Source organism: Miniopterus natalensis, chromosome 15 (assembly GCF_054644295.1).
Source record: "Miniopterus natalensis isolate mMinNat1 chromosome 15, mMinNat1.hap1, whole genome shotgun sequence".
NCBI classification, from domain to species: domain Eukaryota; kingdom Metazoa; phylum Chordata; class Mammalia; order Chiroptera; family Miniopteridae; genus Miniopterus; species Miniopterus natalensis.
This window is the reverse complement of record NC_142095.1, coordinates 6,899,344-6,921,952: the sequence shown is the minus strand read 5'-3', so window position 1 is coordinate 6,921,952 and position 22,609 is coordinate 6,899,344. Positions and strand designations below refer to the sequence as shown.

Below are 22,609 nucleotides of genomic sequence, written 5' to 3'. Positions count from 1 at the left end.
GCAAGTGTGTCTTTGGGGTCACTTATCCTGCGTGTCTGTAAGTTGACAGGGGGACGTGCATTTAGGATTTGGTGCACATGGCTCACAACACTGCCCTACAGAGAGTGAACTGTCCGTCGCCCGGGCCCAAGCACAAGGGAGTGGCCGTTCCTGGCAGTTTCCTGCCAAGTGTGGGTATTATCAATGCTTTTCATCGTGGCTAGTCAGGTAGCCATAAAAAAATTGGTATTTCATCTTATTTTGTGTCTTTTACACTGTGAATGCGTCCGTGCCTCCTTTCTGTTGTGTTTCGTTCTCTGCAGCCAGCCTGTTTCTGTCGTTGCTCGTTTGTCCAGTGGGCTGCTGGCCTCTGAGGGGTGTCACTGAGTTTCTGTTGCGTGTACAGAGGGTAGGGCATTGGGCCAGCTGGAGATTCTTTTCTATTTCAGAAGAGGGAAATGTCTTAAAAATAGTTACACAGATTTCTATTGAACTATGACTGTGTTTGATATTCATAGGAGAAGTGCAGGGCACTAAGAGATTGTGCAGAGGGGATTTCGGAGTTGGCATTTCCAAGAAGGCTTCTATGGGAAAGCGGCATTTAAGCAGAAGTCTGAAGGATATGTAGGAGTTAGTGGTGTAGGGAGGGGGGAAAGAGCATTCCAAGCAGTGAAGCAAAGGCCCTGTGGCAGGAAGATACTGACGATGATAATGATAGCTAACATTGATAGAGCACTTACTAGGTACTAGGCATTGTCCTAAATGCCTTTTATATCTAACTTTGTTTAGTTCTCATGCCTTAGTTATCTATTGCTGTGTAACAAATTTCCCCAAACCTTGGCAGCTTAAAACAACATTCATTTGCCACCGTGGACAACAGTCTGGCATTTCCTTAACGGTTACACATAGTTACTGCGTCGTTACTGTGTGACCTGTCAGTTCTCCTGGTTACATACCCAAGAAATGAAAATGTAAGTTCACACCATACCTTATACGCAAGTGTTCCAGGCAGTGTAACTGATAATTGCCAAAAGGTAGAAGCAGCCCCGATGTCCATCCATTGAGGAGTAGATACACAAAAATTGATGAGTAGGTATGATGAGTGATGCATGCCAAGGAATATGGACCAGCAGTTTGCAAATACGGCAGGGCTGCAGGGGGTGTCTGTGTTCCCACACACTGGAGCAACTATGTGATGAGCACGCTTGTGAGAATTCCTCGAGTGGGGACTGGAGTTGTGATGGATGTTGCCAGAGACGTCGTACGTGGGAGAGCATCTTGGGCCCGCATCCCGGGCACTCTGGGCATCAGCAAACATCTCCTCTTTGCGGGTGAGATATAGAAAACCGCCTCGCGCCTGGTCTCGGTTTGTATTCCTCTCAGGGTGTGGACATTGAACATCTTTTGGTGTTTCCTAGAGGAATGTTTTTTCTATGACGAGGTAAGTGCTTACTAGTTTTCTAGTTGTAGCTCATGGAGGAGTTTCCTCCATAATTCTGAGTAAGATAATTATTATTTATACGTCAGTTGCCAGCTGTAGGAGGGGCGCATGGCAGTGCCTCACTGGATTGCTGTGAAGAGTAATTAGCTCACACGCGCCCAGGACTTAGCGTGCTGTTGGCACGTAGTAGTTGCTCACTTATCAATGTGCTTTGTTACTATTGTCTGTCTCTCTAACACCAGTCTGTGTCTGCCTACATACCAACCTACCTATCATCTCTCTGCGTCTTTGTTTATCATCGTCCATCTATGTTTGGCCTGCGGGGAAATCCTGGGATTCCTGCTGCTGGGTGGGGGCGGGGGGATGGCAGCTGGCCTAGTGGATTTAATGTCGCCCTTCAGTTCCCCTGCTTACAGGCCCCTTCCCCATCGTCTGTCTTGTCTCTGAGCCTGGACCCCGTGGCCCCCTCCTCCACGTTCTGAGCCCAGGCTTATTCTGTTCTTTCTTCCGCCCACACTCCCCACCCGCGCCTCAGAAATGCGCTCATCTTCCCCTCGCCGCTGACTCCTCTCCTTCCTCTCCCCTCGCCCTCTTCTCAGTGTCAGTGGCCAGCTCACCTTTGTCAGTTTGTGCAGCTCGCTCTGCCGGACGTGGCAGGCCGGGAGGCCGCGGGGTGTGTGGCCTCTAGGAGCAGCAGTCCGGCAGGCGTCTGGAGCTGCTGGGGAGGCAGAATTTGTTCCTCTGCTCGTCTAATGGGAATGTGGGCTATTGGGGGGAGCAGGGGACATATTTTTGTGAAAATACTTAGAAAAGCCTGAAGCTCCGTAGGAAGTCCGGTAGGACCTTCTGCGGATGTGAAAATACCTTGATTTAAACGTCTCCGTGGACCTGTAGCATGGGACCTCTGCTTACAAACAACTCTTAGTTGATTGCAGCAGTGACTGTATCATTTGTAAAAATGATTTTAAAGATGCCTCCCATTGTAGTATTTCGCATTTGCATCAAAAACTTCATGATGAACTTTTGAGGTTCATGTTCGAACTATTTTCTCTTCTCTTATGTTTCCCTTGTATTGAATAGTGAGGTTTTCTGTTTGTTTGGGGGGGGTGTCTTTTTGCTTTGCCTCCTAGGAAGCTCCGTTGCCTTAGGTTTTCCGTGAGTCGCTATTCTGGTAAAACATTGTCCTTTGCCAACTCCGGCCTCCCTCTGATAAACTTATAGGTTGCTCTTCTTTTATGCGTATTCCAGTGGTCTTGTTGAAACCTTGTTGGACATACAAAGGTTTAAGAGGAAATGAATGAATGGTTTCTCTGAAACTGCTGCTGCAGTTTCTCAGGGTGCCGTGGACTCGCTCCTGTGGGACGTCCGCCCCCATAGTTCAGCCCCCGTGGACGGTCTGTGCCTTCCTAGGGTGTGGGGCCTAAAGCATGTTGGCTCCGGGGCAGGGAGGTCTGGGTGTGACTCACGACCTTGGGCAAGTCCTTGAGTCCTTGAACCTGTTTCTGCATCTCTGAGATGGGCATGGCAAGGGGACCTCGGGGTTGTGGGTCCTCCGTGTGGTGATTCCTACGAAGTGCCCTGTGCCGCGGTGCGTGGAGAGGGTTCCGTAACCATTACTAGTACTTCTTACTTACGGCCCAGCTTCGCTCCCAGTCTCTGTCCTGCTGGCCCAGCCAGCCCAGTTTGCAGTGGAGTCTCCCGTACAGCGCTTGCCTGCCCACCCCACCTGGCGCCGCTGTCTGGAGGCTTGGATTTTGAATTCCAGCCATGAGGAGCCACACTTTGGTCACCCGCTGCGTGTACCTGGGCCTTATATGAGCAGGGATCCCCACATATGCCCCGATTGCCCAGACTTCCGTCCTGGTAAGCAGGATGAACAGACGTGCTGGTGGGCCGCCCGCGGGTGGCGCGCCCTGGGAGGCCTGCAGGTCCGACTCTAAACCGCCGTCCTCGGGAGACGGCCCAGCACCGGGAGCCAGCGGGCATTTCATTTCCACAGGAATACCTCGTAGGACTTTCATTTTCAGTGTTCCTTCTCTTCCTTCATTTTTATTTTTTTATATTTATTTTTAATATGTTTTTATTGATTTCAGAGACAGGAAGGGAGAGGGAGAGAAAGAGACAGAAACATCAGTGATGAGAGTCATTGATCGGCTGCCTCCTGCACGCGCCTGACTGGGGATCGAGCCCGCAACCCGGGCATGTGCCCTGACCAGGAATCGAACCCAGATCTCTTGGTGCCTGGGACTACGCCTTTCCCTGCACCCCCGGAAGCTGTGCCACCGTCAGGCAGGATTCCCAGGGAAGACAGCAGGTCATCGGCCCCACTGGGCGAATGTTCTTCGGCGCTTTTCCAGCACATGTGGGTGTGAGCTGGCCTGGTGCACCCTGGCCCTCTCCCAGTGCGTGTGGGTGACAGGCACCCTCTCACGCTATCTCACACTCCTCCTGTGACAGTGGAGGGGCTTCGTGTCATTTGGGACACACTGGGTTGAGCTGGAGGCAGGAAGACAGTAAAGGGGTCAGCAGACAGCGAGGGTGAGCTTGAAGGTGAGTGACCAGAGGAGAGAAATGACCCTCTGCATGCAGTCAGCGCGTAGTAGGTCTTTGAATTCTTAGATGGAGTCATGGGGGAAGGGAGGGGAATGAAGCCCAGTGAGAGGTCTGACGGCTGAATTCTGGAGGTCTTCCGGAGGGCACTGACCACCAGGAGAGAGAGGGAGGGGCCAGAACATGCAAAGAACCGCCGCCCACCTTCTGGGCGTCTGGAAAGCAGTTTCACCCTGTTACTGCCCCGCTGGGAGGCCGGTTCAGATCTCATCCAGCCCACCTCCCTCCCCCCCGCCCACCCCTGTTGGAGTAGGAGACCCAGTGCTGAGCATGGGGACCCCAGGGTAGGTGTCCGAGGCATCCCAGGGCTCTCTGGCAGCCCCATCGTGCTTTGTGAGTCCCCTGGTGCCTCGGAGCCCAGCTGCAGCATGGAGTGAGGGGACAGTTGGTTTCATCCAGAATCGGGTTTTGTCCTGAAAGGGCCAGGAAAGTACGTGGAAGTGTAGAAGGGAGGGCTGTGGAAGCAGGGCAGTGGGATTCACACTGGGTGGGAAGAGGGTGTTGATTAGAGGCACCCTGGAGGGACCAGGGGTGGGGACCGTGGTCAGGGAGGGGGCACCTGAAGTTCCCATCTCAGAGGTGTCCCAGGTGTCGCTGGCAGAGGTGGGCCACGAGGTCCAGGAGTCGAGAGGCTGGGGAGTTGGATGGTGTCTAGGTCAGAGGCGGTGACACCAGCCTGGCCAGCTGCGAGCCTGAGGCCGCCGGTGGAGGGACCGGGGAGTGGACAAGGGGACGTAAACAAGGCGGCGTGAGTCTGAGGTGAACAGGATGTTTAAAGGCAGATGGAAGAAAACAGACCAGACGTGGCCGGACGAGCCGGCTCAGACCAGGACTTGAACCTCTGTGATCCAGGTGGACTTCAGCCCCGGCTGGGGTTTGATGGAACGGGGGGGGGGGGGGGGGGGGGGGGGCAAACCGAGCCGCCTCGGTGGGAGAGAGGAAGGTCTTGCTTCTTAATGGTTGGAAAGGTGATACGAGGCTCAGCCTGTGGTCATGGGGACCCTGACATTGCTTCTCTTCTCTGTGGGAATTCTGTTCTCAGTCCCAACCCAGCATGTTATCTGATAAATAGAATTATACTTTTTTTTCTGTATGGAACAAAGCTCGTAACAGACAATTCGGGTGCAGGTTTGCGCTCCATCACGCAGTGTTATTTCACCTCTGTCTCCCTCTAGTTATGTGGGCGTTTGTGGCGAGTGGAAATGGGTGGAGGCCAACCTGAGTTTGAGGAAGGGCCTGCAAATCCTGTGCTGGCTCGCTCTCCTCTGCCAGGACGGGGAGGGAGGGAGTGGGCATGTCCGGGTGCGGGTGCAGCACCACCTAGTGGTCCGGGGAAGCACTAGCAACAGGAGCGGCAGCCTTGACCTTGAGACCAGGTACCTGCAGCCCCTGGGTTTGCCACTTTTGAAAGGAACGGAGGGATTGTCCAGAGAGCCCAACAGGTGAGGCAGGCAACTTTAGTTGTGTAGGTGGAACAAAAGAAATCCTCCCTCCCCAACCCAGCCCCTTCTCCTGCCTCGATCTATCTACCTTTATTTTATTCTACCCCATGTGCTCTTTGCTGGAGCTGCTTCTAGTTGTTTTTATAAGAGAGCATGTTATGAGAGCCTAGTGTGGCCATGTCTTTTTTGTTTAAACTTCTCAGGTGATCCTGATGGTGGTGTGAACTCTGTTCTTCTAGTTCTCAGTGGTCGTACCTTATGTGATTTAAAATTGGGTGTGTATCAGTCAGGTTTGCTGTAGAAATGCTGAGTAACAAACAGCTCCCAAGTGCACAGTGGCATCATTTATTCCATGACCGTGGTTGTAGGTCACCTGAGGATGGCCTGGGCTTTGCTTCAGGTCTGTTCCACTTGTCACTCATTGCAGAATTTGGGCTAACGGGGCATCTGCTGTGTGGGGTCACCCTCTCCTTGGCAGAGGACAGGAGCTCAAGAGGACACTCAACCACACAGGTACAGTCCAAGTGTTGGTTAGACATGCAGTAAGTTCCGTCCACTCACATTTCTCTGTCCAGAGCAACTTCTGTGGCCTGGCTCAAAGTCACAGAGCTGCAAAATGATATTTCATTCACAGTGAACCTTAGCAAGGGTGGGGAGTGAAGGAAGATTGTGAACAGCCTGGGGTTTTAGAAGACCCTCAGGTACTTAAGGAGCCGCCTTGAATGATGGAGGTACACAGGTGGGTCTTCAGGGAAGCCCCACGGTGTCAGTGACCTCCAAGCCCTTTGTTTATTCTTAGTCCTGCTGGACTAGAGAGCTGGGGTGGATGCGGGGAAGGGAAGGAGGGACTCGGGCTCCTGTGGCCTGGAGCAGGGGTTGGACTTTTCCGTAAAGGGCCAGAGTATAATTATTTCAGGTTTGTGGGTCCTGTGGTCTCTGTCACAGCTATTCATCTCTGTTCTTATAGCCCAAAGCAGCCATAGGCAGCACCTATAGAAACAGATCTAACTGTGTTCCAGTAAAATTTTAATTCTAAAGACAGGCAGGGGCTGAGGTTCACTGTAGGCCATAATTTGTGGACTCCTGGCCGAGACCTTCATGGCCTGATCTGCATCAACTTAACCATAAGAGAGAACTAGCCCTTTTTACTTGAGAAACCAGAAAAAGCCCTCCAGGGACTGTTGGTGAGTTCAGTAGTACCCCACCCACTCAGCATTGTTAAGCTGTAAACAGTTGTTCTGTGGCATTGAATTCCCTACACAGCCACAGCTATTGTTTCTAAGCATGAAGTCTCATTTTGCCTAACCCATTTTCAGTAGAAATGTCTGGAAAAGGTATTACAAGCTCCGTGGGCTTTCCAAGCAGTTGCTGTGGAAGGCAGTTTACCTCTCCTGAGCAGTGTTTCTGTTTCTCAGAGGTGTGGCCCCGTTACTGACGGAAGTGAGTGCGCTCAGGGACCCTGCTTTATGTGGTTGCAGTGTGTGTGTGTGTGTGTGTATGAGACTGCTTCCTTGAGATGTAATCCACACATCCTATAATTCACCCACACCAAGTGTATCATTGGATGGCTTTTAGTATGTTCCAGTCATCACCACAATCAGTTTTGGAGCATTTCATCACCTCAAACAGGAACTTTAGACTCTTTAGCTCTCACCCCCAGTCCGTTTTCAAAAAGCCAACTCTTGGTTTCTTGCCTCAGGGCTCACCCTCGCCTTGAAGAACGGAGCGAGGGGCCTTCTTGGGTGACCACCATGCTATCCGCACGTCCTCCTGCTAGACACTGACACCGCTTCTGACGTTTGTACATTGTAACCACGTCCCCCGGTAACGCTAACATCTCCCCTTTATCATAGTGTATACTTTTTCATTTGTTTTCTTTGTAGGAGGTTGTCCTGTGTAACTTTGCATTTGTGTCTGTGTAGGGCTGAAACCTGGCTCAAGTAACATGGAATCATTTCCCTCTCGGTTTTCTTTCTTTTATCCATATTGCTTCACTGTGCATTGTCATCAGGCTGTAGTCATGGTGGGGGATGAGTTTGAAGTCTTTTAATATCCAGCTGATCTCATTTGATGTTCTAAAAAAGTAACCATTGTTCGCTTATAAACAGAATTTCCCGTTCAGGAAATTATTTCAATTAACAATAGGACAGTTGATTGCATTGAATGGTGGAGGCACAGTAGGTATTATGGTTTCACAAAATTTTGTTCTCTGAGTAAAATTAAGTTTTCCTGATTCGGCACTTAACTCTTTATCTCAGAGTTTACCCCTCGATGCTAACTGCCTTCCACGGTCCCCTAGTAAGAGCTGACTTTGGGGAGAAGAGGAAAGGTGGAAGGATATGTATCCTGAACCCTGCCAGGCAGCTGCGCAGGCCTTGGAGCGTCTCACTGTAAATACTGGGTAAAAGTGGTTTAGGAAAATAGAAAGCAGTTCCAGGCGTAAAAAGTCAATAATGTGAAAACAGGAAACTGGATCTGTACCCGGAGATTGGGGTGACAGAACCCAAGAAATGGGAAGGAGCTTGGTGAGATGAGGTACAAGTAAGTTACCCTATCTTTGCTATGGATAGTGAGAGAAATACAGATTCACCTCCTAGTAATAATTTAAAGGGTAACTACCTGTATCACCAAGGATTAGGTTTGGTTGCATAGAACAGTGGCTTCACTTCATAGGATTGGTTTTTCTCTCAATAAAAGAAGTTCAGAGGGAGGCTTTGTGGTGCTGTCCTCAGGGCCCCAGGCTCCTCCTGTCCTTCATTCAGGTCCACCATACTGGTTGTGACTTTCATCCTTAAGGTAACCTCATGGTCTAAAAAGGCTGCTGAAGCTCCAGCCATTGTGTTTAAGTTCATAATGCTATCACGAACAAGGGTGTACAAATATCTGTTCAAGTCCTGCATTTACTTCTTTGGGACATATCCCCAGAAGTAGAATTGCTGGATCATAAGATAATTCTGTGTTTAACTTTTTGAGGAACCTGTAATTGCATGTTTTTTACTTTTATCGGATGCACAGTGAATGTGCTTATGTATTTTGTGCCTTGGAGTTTTTGGAGCCCTTTCTTAGATTCACTCCCACATGTGAGAGTACTGGTTGGAGGGTCAGGACCAGTTTTTCGTGTACCCCACTGTTTACTGCACGTGTCCTCCAGTTTATGGCAGCAAACACTGACTCAGCTGTGGGCACTTCAATCACAAGCATACCGACCCTGGCTATTTTTCTCTAAAAACATTTTCCCCTGGTAGTTGTGTAATTACAAGATAGAGCATGTGCACTTTAAAGAGAAATTACCAAGAAAATCAGAAAACCAAAGTATTTTTTTTCTGTTTATCTCCTAGTAAAACAACTTCAAATGAACAGTAACACTTTCCATTTTCTGAGCATGTTTCTGGAGGTTTAACTCTGGACTGGATTTATACACATTGACTTTTCCTTTAAAAGAGAAGAAATGCCTGTACAGTTCTAGCTGTGCCTTATATTAGGACCTGTCTGAGCTGTAAGGCAGGACCACCTGCTTTTGGAGATGTCCACACCAGGCCCAAATGGAGTCACCGTTTCGGAAAGACACTGAACTTGGTGTTGACATTTGGGGGCCCCCGGAGCAGGGCCCTTCCTCCTCTGCTTGGCCCTGCCTCCTCCTGCCCTCTCGGTTGCACAACACACCGGCATGTCCCCGTGGACTCCTCCACATTCTGTTCTGTCCTGTCCTGTCGCACAAGCTTGCACTTGAGCCTCTCGCTGGAGGCCCTGCTGGGAAGGGGACCGTGAGGCGGAGAGGCTCCCGCGCTCCTGTCGGGGAAGGTATGGGGTAGGTATCCTCGGAGCTGGTGCTCTGTGCGACAGCTCAGAACCTGACACCCAGACTCCCTGGAGTCGAACCATGTCACTGCTTGTTCTTTCTCTTAGAAAGAGTCTCTTCTGGTGGCAGGTAAGGCCACTGCCGTTCCAGAGAACCCCTGGTTTCGGCTTTCGTTTCTGTCTCGGAGGCACAGTTTGGGGGCCTTTTCTTTCCTGTCCATGCATGTTTCTCTTTTTGGGCTTCCCTCTCCTGGAGACTGCCCGATGTTACTGTCACCCCATGCCTGGTCCTTGGCAGGGTCCTCAGTTCTGCTGAAGTCCCTACAGATCAGCGAAGGGGGGACAGATGCCTTCCTGCAGGCTCGTTCCCTGCAGGGTCCTCACAGGCCAGGGATGGTGGGAGGGAGCCAGTGAATTAGGGCTGAGAGGAAGCGGGCAGGTGTGGGGTCCGGCCCAGCCTCGAGTGATCTTTGGGACCTGGTTTCCTCATTTATAAACTGTGTCCCCAGCCTCACCCTGCTCTGCCGCCGGTTTGTGAGATAATGAAACGCAGGAACAGGTTCCAGGGCCTTGCGTTGCTCAGCAGGCGCTTCTTGAGCACTGACTGGGTACCAGGCAGGGCGCTGGGTGGACAGTGAGGGGACCAGGGTCGGGGCGGCCCCGCTGCTCCCCGAGGCCCCTCGTGAGGCAGCTGAGCAGCGGGCCGGACACTGGTCTTGGGTCTGCGGCTGGCTGCTCCGTGACACTTGGCCACCTCCCCAGCCTCTCCGGGCACAGTGTCGTCTTCCATCAAATGAGGTGGCTGAGCCAGAACTTCCAGCTCTAATGGCCCCTCTGTGGTTTGTGAAATCACAACTTCCCTGGGGTAGAGAGTGTGTACACTGAGTTCCCTGAGGATGCTTAGGTGAGGCTCTAACCAATGTGACTTTATGATGGGGAGGAATTTTCTAGAAGGACGCCCGCCGGACACCAGTTACAGAGGATCATGTGTGGCCCTGGCCGGGTGGCTCGGGCGGTTGGAGCATCAGCCTGTACACCAAAAGGTGGCGGGTTCGATCCTGGTCGGGGGGAGTGCGGGAGCCAGCCGATCAATGTTTCTCTCTCTCTCTTCCTCTCTCTCTAAAATTGATAAAAACATATTCTTGGGTGAGGATTTTAAAAAAAGACAAGAACACAAAGTATCATGTGGCACTGGCATGGTCTGTGTGTATGGGAGCCTCTGACTCTGTGCCCTTTCATCTTAATAATTTCAAAACAAGGACTTGTTTCCAAGTCTGTACAGAATGGTTTGTGTGTGGCTGAGTAGGAGAAGGGTCTTGTGACATCTTGAAACCTCTAAACCCGTGGGTTTGTGGTCACTGCCAAGTAAAGAAATGGAGTTGGGTTGAGATGGGGAGGAAGAAAGAGAGCACGGCGGGCTTTTGGAATATGGCTAGTTTGGGTGCGTCAAGGTTCCTTATATTGCTGTTTTACTGTCACCTTTAAGGGAGTCCTGAGGCTCGGAGTGAGACACCAGGATGGGAGATCCCAGGGTGCAAACTGGAGGCGCACGTGTCGACGGGTGTTTACAAAATTTTGCATTAGTGTCCAACATTTAAAACTCAGAGAATCCCATGTAAAAATACAGAGGAAGTCAACACATCCAGGGCCACGGGGCTTCTCAGTGGTGGGGCAGGGTGTGCCCAGGGGCCGCTCTCCCCAGACACGTGCTTGGAGACATTTAGGGTGGAAAGAGAGCTTTTCTCCCACCCGACCCCATTGTTCTGCAGATGAAGAAACTGAGTCCCAGACAGACCAAGATGCAACTTGCTGGGGTGAAAAGGCTAAGCTGGGTCCCATTCTCCCGTCTTGGAAGGGTGCCCTGCTGCGCCCAGGCCTCGCACCTGCCAGCAGGTGGCAGTATGGTGCCGCCGGGCCTCACATCCTGTCTCCTCCCTGACTTTCCCGTTTCCTTCTTTCCTCTGTCCTTCTGTCCTGCTGTCTTCCTCTGATTTTGCCAGTTTTCTCTCACTAAGTTTCCTCTTTGTCTAGCACTGGCCTCTCTCATTTTTCCCTCTCCCCTGCTGTTTTCCCCAGGATCTCCTGGGGCCCGGGTGTTTAGGACACTGTCCTCCGAGACAGCTCTTCCTCCCACTTGGCTCCCTTGCAGCTGCACAGCTCTCTGCTCTCCGGGCCCAGAGCCCTCCAGCTCTGGCCTGCAGACCGGAGGCCCAGAGACCCCAGTGGAGCTACCCCCCATTCAGGGACAGCCACCCACTCGGAGCATGTAACTGTGTGGTTCTAGAGCAGGGATGGAAACGTCTGGAACGTGGACTGTATATTGCCCGCGAAATCATTTGGTCTGGCCCTGCCAAGGCAACCACAGGCGGGACTCAAAATTCAATAAACCTAGGAGCTTTTTTCCTAGCTAATTTTTAAGTTGATAATTTTGTATGACCCATGAATGATGTTATAAATATCCAAATGGCCCATTCCCCACCCCTGGCTAGAGGCCAGGAATCGGTATTTTTACATGAGAGTCTCTGATTTTTAAATGTCAGACACTAATTTAGAGCTGCCATTTCTGCTGTAAAATGTGAACATCAGCTTGGGCACCTGGCAAGTTTCATGAAGTTGGCATGTCACTTGTGCATCCATGCAAATCATTAGATGGAGGGGCCTTCTTCTGGTCCCTTTCTTGGGGGGAAGGGTCTAGTCCAAGTCAGGCATAGAGAGGACACAGCTACATCCATAGCCCCAGTTCCACTGGACACTGAGCAGGCCCCAGCACCCTCTCCCACCTCCACGGCAGCCCTGCATGAAGCTCTCATCCTCAGGTCGGGAGACTCACTCCAAACCGTATGCCTTGGAGATAACCTAGGAAGGTATAGCTCTGAAGAGGCTGAGAGACCTGTTACATTCTGCTCTCAAAGTGGTGTCATGAGAATGGGGCCTTGGGTCAGATCGGCGTTTGCTGAGTGGTCAAGGGGACTTTCACTTTGCGTTGGACTTTCCTCCATGCTGGACGAAGATGCTGGGTGATTCTGAGAGGGGCCTGGAAAGACCTTGACACTCAATAACTCCACTTCCCCCTGCTGAGGGCCGGTGTGTGCCCATCCTGGGTGGGCAGGGGGTTGGCAGATCACGCCTGTCACCCATTGCTGACTCTTCCTTTGTCTGTTCCATTACTCATCCAACACTCTGACCCTTTTGCCGGGCACAGTGCTGAGGGCTGGATGCACAGGTGGGTGATCCAGAGCCCTTTCTCCTGAGGGGCTCACGGTTCGTGAAGAGACTGTAGAAAACACATCACATTGTAGTGCAATAAGCTGTGTACTGAATCCATCGCCAGAGGACAGAGGGCAAGGCAGCTTGGAATACAGGCTGACATTTGAGTGATATTTTGAGATGGAGTTTGCTGAGCTGTGAAGGACGTTCCAGGCAGCTAGAAGAGCTGCCTTAGAAACCAAGATTTCTGCACAAATGTGTTTGGGGAGTGGTGAGAAGTTGGTGTGGGCTAACAGAGGAGGGAATGGAGAAAATCATGGAGGCTGAGCTGGGCAAGAAAGGCTATTTGGGTATTGACTTGGCTGCTTTAACAGGGACAAATAATAGTGTCTTCCTTAAGGTAGGTGTTTCTCTCTTAAAATGCCAAGTGAAAGGTAGCCCAGGCATGCTCTGTCCCCACCAGGCTGTTCCAGGCACCCAGGGTCGCTCTGGTCATCCCCTGGGTGTTGCCTTTACTTACACGGTTGAAGGTGGCTCCAGGACCAGCCCATCTCCCCCAACTATATAGTTGGAAAGGGTGTGACTTGGAAGTTCTGTTTACATCGGGGCATCTGAACATACCTTACGGTAAGGAAAGCTGGGAAATGTAGTTTTTAGCTGCAGTGGCCATGTGCCCAGCCACCCTGCATGGGTTCCATTATCAAAAGGTGGAAGCAGGAATTGGATGTTGGGAAACTTCTGTCCCGGTAGCCTCTGCTCTAGGAAGGAGGTGTGAGCTGCTTTGTGAAACACTTTATAGGGAGCTAGGAGGTTTTAAAAGCAAGGCAGTACTGTGATTTAAACAGTGTCTTTTTAGGCACACAGTGCAATATACAGATCATGTATCCTAGAAATGTGTACTGGAAACCTATATGATTTTATCAACCAATGTCACCCCAATACATTTATTTTTAAAGAAAAATAAAAAGTGTCTTTTGACAGATGGGGCCAGCAGCAGCATGGCCAACAACCACGGGGCTGTTGTAATAATTGGGGAAGGGGAGATGCTGAGGGTCTCACCCTGCCTGCCCCAGGGGAGCCTGGCCTTTGCATGGTTGGACAGGCTGGGAGGGGGAGGGGTCAGTGGGTTCCAGGCTGTTGCTGCTGCAGGTCTGCCAGAGCCGTGAACCTGTTGGGATCAGGTTCAATCAGGAGGCCGATGCCTTTCATTTGAGGCCTCCCTGATAACACGTTTTTATAGCTTGTTGATTCTGTGAGTCAGGGCTGTGGAGAAATGATGACCGCCAGGAGCATAAAGGGCTCCTTTCCTCCAGGTAGGGCCATCTGTGTCCTTCCATGAATTGGATAAGCCCAGGAGAGGGAGGGCGGGGCAGGGCTGCCCTGCTGAGGCCCGTCCTTCATGGATCTGCAGACATTTCCTGTGCTGTGGAAGGGAAAAGCATCCCGACACCTCCCTCAGGTGTCCGTGTGTGTAACTGAACATCCTTACTGTACTCGTGAAATCTTCCTGTTCTAACAGAAGCTTCCCGCTCAGAATATCCAGGGAATCCCCCAGTATTCCTAGTGCGCCCGCTCAGGAGGTGGGCAGCGGGTGGCATGGGGAAGGGTACAGCTTTTAGTCAGACAGCTGAGGTTTCTCACATAGGATCTGTCACCTGTTCAGCTATGTGACCTTGACCAGCAAGGTACTCCACAGTCCCTGTGAACCTCAGCTTCCTCACCCATAAAACAGCACAAATATCATCTATGTCTCAGGCTGCTGGGAGGGCCGGGGAACCCTCTGAAGGCACCTGACTTGGTGTTTGGTATGGGGAAAGCAGGATTCCTGGGGGGTTCTTGGAGGCTTTCATCCTGTGTGTACCCATCCTCAGGCCTCCATGTGTCTTCTCCATGAGCCACTTGTGGGGTCCCCTCTATAGGATACCCCTGGGGCTTCTGACCCTGCAGCCAAGGTCAAGGAGAGGTCCCTGAGCGGTGTCTATAATCCTCTCCTATGCCCGAATTCTCTGGACCTCCCAGGAAGCTGCAAACTTGCTGATGTTTATGTGGCTGGTTGTGTTATAGAAAAATCAAATATACAGTTTGTGGGGTTTTTTAAAAAGGCATTTTGGCCCAGTCTCACCTTTTGATACTTTGTCTCGCTGGTCATCCTATGCTTTCAGGAAAGCAATCTCTCTCGGGCACAGGGACCCACACTGTAAACAGGTTGACCTTCAGCCCTGGAAACCTGGAAGGACAGGTCAAGTCTTGGCATTTGAGCAGCTGCCAGCATGCTCACAGAGACATGCTATTCTTAGAAGGGTTTTTTTTTTTTAGACACCATTGCCTTCCCCACCACCCAGGAACAGCGACGCCAGAAGGTTCCAGGCTGGTGTGTGGGTGCGTCGTGCGGGATGTGTTGGTCTGCTGCCCATTCCAGGACAGGCTGGCACTGCTGCCAGGGAGCAGATTGTGTTCAGGCGACAGGTGCCGCGGGTCGGGCACCAGCCTCCCCTGACCCCGCGTCCCCTCAGTAGGTGGCAGCCGTCTTCTAGCTGTGAGGCCTCTCCCGGGATAAGCTCTGTGGGAGCTTGCCCGTGACTGAGAGGAAGAAACTTACCGGAACTTTTCAAAGGGCGTTCGTTGTTAGTGGGAGATGACAAGGAACGGGAGGTGTCTTCTGCCCTGAGGTCGGGCTGTTCGCTGTGGCCTAGGGGAGGATGTACCTTCTGTTGGGACAGAGCTGTGCGGAGTGGCAGAGGGGGCTGAAACACCAGGTGTACCTGCCGTGACGTTTCCCACGTGAGGCAGAGAATCCTGAGCGTCCAGCTGTTGTCTTCCTTCCAGGAATGAAGAGCATCCCTGAAGCTCCAAGTGAAGTTCTAAATGTCTTCACTTTCTACTGAAAACCCTTTCCCTAGGCTCTTTTAAAAAAAGTTATTTTTATTGTTGACAGTATTACAGACGTCCCCCATTTCCCCCTGTTTGCCCCCCTCCACCCGGCTCCCTCCCCCCCCCCCCCCCCGCCCCAGGCCTTCACCACACTATTGCCTGTGTCCATGGGTTATGCGTATATGCACATAAGTTCTTTGGTTAATCTCTTCCCACCCAGCCCCCCTCCCCTTCCCTCTGAGATCCCTCAGTCTGTTCCATGCTTCCATGTCTCTGGACTTTGTTCATCAGTTTATTTTGTCCATTAGATTCCACATATAAGTGAGACCATATGATATTTGTCTTTCTCTGACTGGCTTATTTCGCTTAGCACAGTGCTCTCCAGATCCATCCAGGCTGTCACAAAGGGCAAGAGATCCTTCTTCTTTACAGCTACATAGTATTCCACTGTGCAAATGTCCCACAGCTTTTTTATCCAATCACCTACTGATGGGCGCGGGCCGCTTCCAGATCTTAGCGACTTCCTTAACTGAAGTGTTCTCCAGTGAAGCTTTGCATGTTGAATTGAGTGAGAAGGGTGGTAGGGGATGGGGGGGGGGGCCTACAGGTGACTTCAGTGAGACAGTTGGTCTCTTCACCTGTGATTCCATATATTTTTTTGCCTGCTCGGTGGCCATCTTACTGAAAATGAAAGAGACAGGGATTTTGGTAAGTCTTTGCATAGCTGTTCCTCTGGGCACAGGTGTCTCCCACATTCTGCCTGAGTGTGAGCGGCCCTGCGGTCACTGCCCTGAGCCTGCTTTGCCTGGGCTCAGGCCAAGAGCACAGCAAAGGGACTGGTCCTCCCTGCTGTGCCTGCTTTGGTGCCCTAGACCCTTCCTGCTCCCTCTCTGGGCTGCCCTCTGGCATGGGGCACCCGGGACTGTCACTTCCTCTGCGTGCTTAGGGTTGGTCTTCCTTCTTTAATTTGATACCAACTTCCATCTTTCAGAAACACCCCATAATTTTGATCTCTTGTCAGCACCTCCTGTTTATTTTCCTGTGCTGTTGGGTTTTATTTATCTTGAGTGTTTTTTTTTAATTTTGTTTTGTGTTTCCCCCCCATCCTTTCTTACACTTCCCAGAGGGATGGGAGGGTAAACTGGCCTCCACCTGGATCTGACATCTTTGTTTTCTGCTTCAAGGTGGGAGCTCGGTGCAACCAACCACCTTAAGAATTCACCGCTGCTGTGTTCTTCTGAACGGTTTTTCTCAGTGAAGGCCCCTTTCCAGCCCTGTTAGCTCTTCTCTCTCGTCCAGCTGTGTGCACTACGGGCACCTTGGCTTCTATGCACCAAACCACTATTGCTCCCACGGGTCATTTACCCGTCATATGTCCCAAGTACTTTCTGTGAAATGGGCCGATGCAGTGATTGACGTCATGAATGAATTAGCAGTTATTGAATTCATTCGTCCTGGGGGTAGGGAAGCTGTGGAAGGCTGGTTCTTGCCCTGGGAACATCTGTCCTGTTGCCATGTTTATAATTTAATGGAAAGGCCCTGTTTCATGGGCTTCGTACGGATGGAATCACCTTCGTGGACATCACTGCTCAGCCCCTGAGCAGTCTGGGCCGGGAGTGTGAAGGGCGCAGGTGGTGGGTCGAGCACCCCAGGTGTGGAATGTGACGGTGTGAGATGCTGAGTGTGATGATGTGATGGATGTGAGGTGTTTGCCATCTCACAGGGAAATGAGTCAAACACTAAAATCTCTAGAAAACAGAACTTCATAGGGGCTCTGACAAAATGCTCTGTGGACACAGAGGTCCCTTGGTGTCCGTGAGGCACTGGTGCCAGGACCCCTGCTGATACCCCGTCTATGGATGCTCAGGTCCCTTATGTGAAATGGTGCAGTATTTGCATATAACCCACACACACCTCCCTTATACTTGAAGTCATCTCTAGACTACTTATAATCCCTAATGCGGTGTAAATTCTCTGGAGATAGTGTTACCCTATTGTTTAGGGACCAGTGACAAGGGAAAGTCTGTACCTGTTCAGTACAGATGCACCGTCGTAGGCCTAACTGCAGAGTACCCTCCAGCAACAGTGCACCCCCCCCCCAAATATTTTCCATCATGGTCGGCTGAATCCTCGGATGCAGAACCTGTGGCTATGGAGGGCTGACTGTATAGCAGCGGGAAGACAGATTAATTCTGCCAGGAGTGCTCAAAATACCAGTGTGTCAGGAGGGAGGTGGTATTCACGCTGCGCCCTGACGGAGGGGCCCTGGGGCTTGCGTGGTGGGAAAGCCCGTGAGAACACAAGCCCTGCACGGGCAGGACCGTGGCTGCTGTGTGTACCATTGTCTCCCGTGTCTCTGGTGCTCAGGATACATATGGGTGGGTGCCTGGAAGGAAGTGTAGGTGGATAAACAGATGAGTGAATGAATTAAATGAAAGCAAAATCCTGCGTGGAGGGGACAGCTTGAGTGGTAAAAGAGCTGCAGAAAGAAGTTAGGCATGTTGGAGAAATTATAAATTGGTTTGGGCCTAAGTGTGGAGTGACTGCGAGAGGATGGCCAGGAAAGGCTTGGACAGAAAGCTTGGCCCAGATGCTGAAGGCGCGAGACTCTTGCCTCGATTCCGCAGGAAGGGGGCGGCGGGCGGCGGGCGGCGTTTCAGGTGCTCGGCGCTGAGCGCGTGTGATAGACCCAGGCTCTCACGTCCCTCTCTTCTCTCTAGACGTGTGCAACAGCACCGACCTCCCGGAGGTGGAGATCATCAGCCTGCTGGAGGAGCAGCTGCCCCATTATAAGTTAAGAGCTGATACCATCTACGGTTATGACCACGACGACTGGCTGCACACGCCGCTCATTTCTCCCGATGCCAACATCGACCTCACCACCGAGCAGATCGAGGAGACGCTGAAGTACTTCCGTAAGTGGCCCCCTGCGGGCGCTGTGACCGCTTCTCCTTAGCACCCCTCGGATGAGATCTGGGAGCCCTCCCATGCAGTGTTTCTGGAGGCAGGTGAGGGGTCCTGTGGACTTGGAAAGGAAAGGGGTGCACCTTTATTTGCATTGGCTTCCAACTGAAATGCAGCCTTGCCTTTCATTAGGAACGTAGAAAACAGCACGAGGGTGTTAGCAGGACCCATGTGACCTTGTCGCCAGGAGAAATCACGGATGTTTCTATGTCGTGCTATAGGAGATGCTGACACACTGGAATGTCACTTTTACTCATCACTGCTTTGAAACTACATTTGTTATTACATGGTGGTTTTCATTCATTGATAAAGAGGCATTTAAGTCACGGACTTTTCTCAAGTTGCAGTAACTGTTTTAACGCAGTTGGTTTCGCTTGTAGTCCCCTGCGTCTTGAGGTGGGGCCTGGGAGCCCTGCCAGCCTGGCCGAGGGTCAGTGGGAGGCACAGGCTAGGAGCCCTGCTCTGTAAACGGTGCTTTTGGGGTTGGTTTGTTTACATGTGTGTAACCCAGGAGATGCCATGACTCACAGCACTGTGACTCACAGGTGTGTTAAGTTAGTTTTGAGGTGTGTGAGAAGACGGCAGAACCTTTTCCTCATTTTAGATTTTTCTGCCCCGGCTGGGGCAGTGGCCGTGTGGTGGGTGTGAGTGGAGATAAAGGGGGCTCCAGGGGACTCCAGGGGGCCCTGTAGCTTCCCCTGGTGCCGACTGCTGGATGAGCCGGTTTCCACACAGATTAGAGCAGGGATAAAACTCAACTCCCTTTCCAACCTGTCATCCCCCAGAGTGGTGAAACGACCCTTTGCCTTTTAAATCTGGCCCTCGCCTGGCTTGTTGAAAAGAGGCAGGAAGGTCTGGGTGTCTCCCTTGACCATGTGGGAAAATGGCCTTTTAAGAAAAATGTTAGCACTACCATAGTCAGGTGGATTTTTTTTTTTTTTTTTTGACTCCTGATGAGTCTGAGGCACACAGAAGATGAAAAAGACTCGCAGAGAAAATGTGCCCATAAAGATGAGGCATTTACGATCAGGTAGTCTAACGGGAAGGAAAAATAGTCAACATTTAGTGCTTACTGGGGGCCCGGCACTATTTAATATTTTATGTGCCTCTTGTTCAATCCTCCCAGTGACCTCCGATTTAAATAGTCTTGCTATCCCCATTCTCCATATGGGGACACTGAGACTCTTGCTCAGAGTCACACAGCAAGGTGGGGTGCTGAGCCTCAAACCTAGGTCCACTGGTTTGACTCCATATCTTAACCACTCTCTCAAAGTAGCTAAATGAGAAAAAAAATTCTAGTTTAAGAATAAAGCTCATTTGGTAAAGTTGAAAAAAACAACAACCCTGTTTCAGAATATGTCGGTATTTATTAATTTATAAAACATATGTCCAGCCTATTCAAAACTTATTTTTTTATTCAAGGTCGCTGTCTCAAGGGAAACTGAGCCCGATGTAGCTTAATTTCACGATGCGGTTTCCTTCTTCCCCGTGAATCTTGCCTCCCTTCTGTGGTCTGTAGGCTGCGCCTCCCTGATCTCAGGTGGACCCGACCGTGCCGTAGACCTTTCAGTCACATGTAACGTTCAGCAGGCAGCAGACACGAAGGTTGCTGTGTTGGAGGGCAGGTGGCTGCGGCTCCCCCGGGTTCCTCTTCCCAGGGGCCAGGCTGCGTAACCTGTGTTTGAGGAACGTGGGTCAAGAAAAGAAATTTCTCTGTCAAGTGCATATGATCTGCTGACCACTCTCGTCCGAGCGAACCTGAACTGTCTCTTTCCTAAGGAGGAGGGAAGGTTATGAAGTAAATAAGGGCTTCCAGACACCACTGCGCTGTTTGCTTTGGCTGCAGTGAATCAGCCAAGTCTTTGTTGAGTGCCTGGTATGTGCCGGTAATCTTTTGTGAACTTGATTTGTTTGAGTTCCAGCTGAGGTTTTCTGGTGAAGGAAGTGAGATCATCTCCTAGATTATTGACTTTATTTTATTACCTAAGCAGGGACTTCGCACTGGGCTGGGTCAGTGCAGGGAGGTCTCAAGACCTTTGGCCGGAAGGTTGTACATTTAACTACCTTCCTCCAATTCCCCCTCTCTACCCTCCGCCTCTGATAACCACAGCTCTGATTTCTCTTTCTATGAGTTTGATTTTGGGGTTTTGGGTTTTTTTTTATTCCAAATGTAAGTGAGATCGTAACAGTATTTGTCTTTCTCTGTCTGACTGAACTTCACTTAGCATGATGCCCTCAAGGTCTATCTGTGTTGTTGAAAATGGTAGGACCGCCTAGTTCCTACCAATAATATTCTCTTACACACCACATATACTACATACACCACAAGGGCCTACATCAGCCATGGAGGAACTTCTGATGAGCTGGGTTGAAGACCAGACACAGAAGTGGAGCCCTCTCAGCACCAGGACGGTCACAGCCAAAAGCAAAAAGTCTGTGATGCTAAAAGAAAAGGCTGGACCTGACTGTGATGTTGGATTTACTGCTAGCTCTGGGTGGCTTAAACCATTCAGGAATTGATATCCGTAACACAAAGTGAAAGTAAGTGGTGAGTCTGCAAGTGCTGATGTGGAGGCCGCTGCAGAATTTTTGGAAACTCTAGATGTGCTGATTGTGGAGGAAAATTACTTGTCGGAGCAAATGTTCAAAATGGATGAAACCTCCCTCTTCTGGAAACAGATGCTTGAAAGGACTGTCATCCATAAGGAGGCCAAGTCAATGCCAGGTTTCAAGGCTTTTGAAGAGGTGAGGCAGTCTTGCTTGGGGTCAGTGTTACAGGCTACAGATTGAAGCCTTTGTGATCTGGTGCAGTGAGAACCCCAGGGCCCTCACCAGATCAGTAAGCACACATGGCCAGTGTCCTCCAGGGGCAATAAGAAGTCATGGATGACCCAGCTCCTCTTCCAAGATGCCCTCCTGAATTACTGCACCAGCAACATGGAGAAGTACTATTTGGAGGGTAATATACCTTTCAAGATTCTGCTCGTTGTTGAGAAGGCTTCCAGAGGCCCTCCTTTTATTGGTGACCTTCAACCCAATATCAAAGTGGCGTTTCTCTCTCCAGACACCACCTCTTCGATCCAACCAACCGATCAAAGAGCTATAGCAGCTTTTAAGGTCTGCTACCTGAGGAGGACCTTTGTTCAGGCTATTGCTACAACTGAGGAAGACACCGCTGCAATTCTGGAAGGATTACAGCACCTGTGACAGCATCAGGAACCTCGCTTGGGCTTGAGGTGGCGTCACCCAGGAGTGTAAGAATGGCATCTGGAAGAAGATACTCAAGAGGTTCTTCAGCGACTTCAAAGGGTTGGCCAAAGGTGAGGAGGTTGCAGAAATCCGCAAGGCTGTGGCTGAGATGGCCAACAGCTTTAACCTGGGTGTGGATGCGGGAGACGCTGAGGAGCTCCTGCAGGTGGCCCTGAGGACCGGAAAAGGAGGCGTTGTTGGAACTGGAACAGGAACGCATAGCTCACAACGAGGCAAGAGAAAAGGAAACTGCAGGAGAAGAAAAAGACCCCCCAAGAAAATGCACAGTGAAGGGTTTAGCAGAAGCTTTTGCAGACCTCAGCGGGCTCCTTAAACAGTTTGAAAACATGGACCTTAACACTGAAAGCATTTCATGAACAGAGAGGGTGTTCATGGTGCATTATCTGCTTCCAGCAAATCTGTGATGAAAACAAGGAACAAGCCAAGCAAACCACCGTGGGCAGGTCCTTCAGGAGTTGTTCTGGCGCCTTGCATTACAAAGGTGCTTACTAAATGCTTCTTAAAGAAGAGAAAATCCAAAGACATGTTTTCAAATTAAAAAACAAGTTTTTCTTCTTCTTTTTTTTTTTTGGTAAAACAAAATGTAAAACTCACATGTAGAATGCAAAGATCATTTTGTCTGTTGCCACCTTCCAAAGATTGCTTTTATCTAGTTAAAATTCTAAGTAAAATGAAAATGGAGGCACCACAATATGTACTAAGCCTGTACAAATAAAACGGATAAATCACACATCATAGTGCTGACCTCCCAAGGGCCGGGGGGAGAGTGAATCGTTTTATGAGGTGGTGACATAGGAGAAAACATAGGTTTTGTGTGTGCACTACCCACGTTAGCCGCACATGGTCATGGTACCTCGTGGTCACGGTGCCCCCACCCAGGTGTGGGCCTGGGTACCACGTGCTGGGGGAACTGAAGGTACCTGTCTCTCGAAGGTTAAAGGCAGCCACATGCCAGGGTGCCTGATGGCCCCAGGAGCCCCGGGCACAGGCACTCATCCGGGGGGCAGATTTACCCATGTGGCCCCTA

The 22,609-nt window shown here is 50.8% G+C and overlaps 1 protein-coding gene across 1 annotated transcript in view; it reads left to right on the top strand.

Annotated features, from left to right (window-relative positions):
• The window catches only part of TRAK1 (trafficking kinesin protein 1), an 85,693-nt gene that overhangs the window by 6,921 nt on the left and 56,163 nt on the right, over positions 1–22,609 (top strand). The window contains exon 2 of the mRNA XM_087824818.1: positions 18,069–18,263. The gene's annotated coding sequence lies outside the window, so the exon portion shown is untranslated. The remainder of the gene's footprint in view (positions 1–18,068; positions 18,264–22,609) is intronic.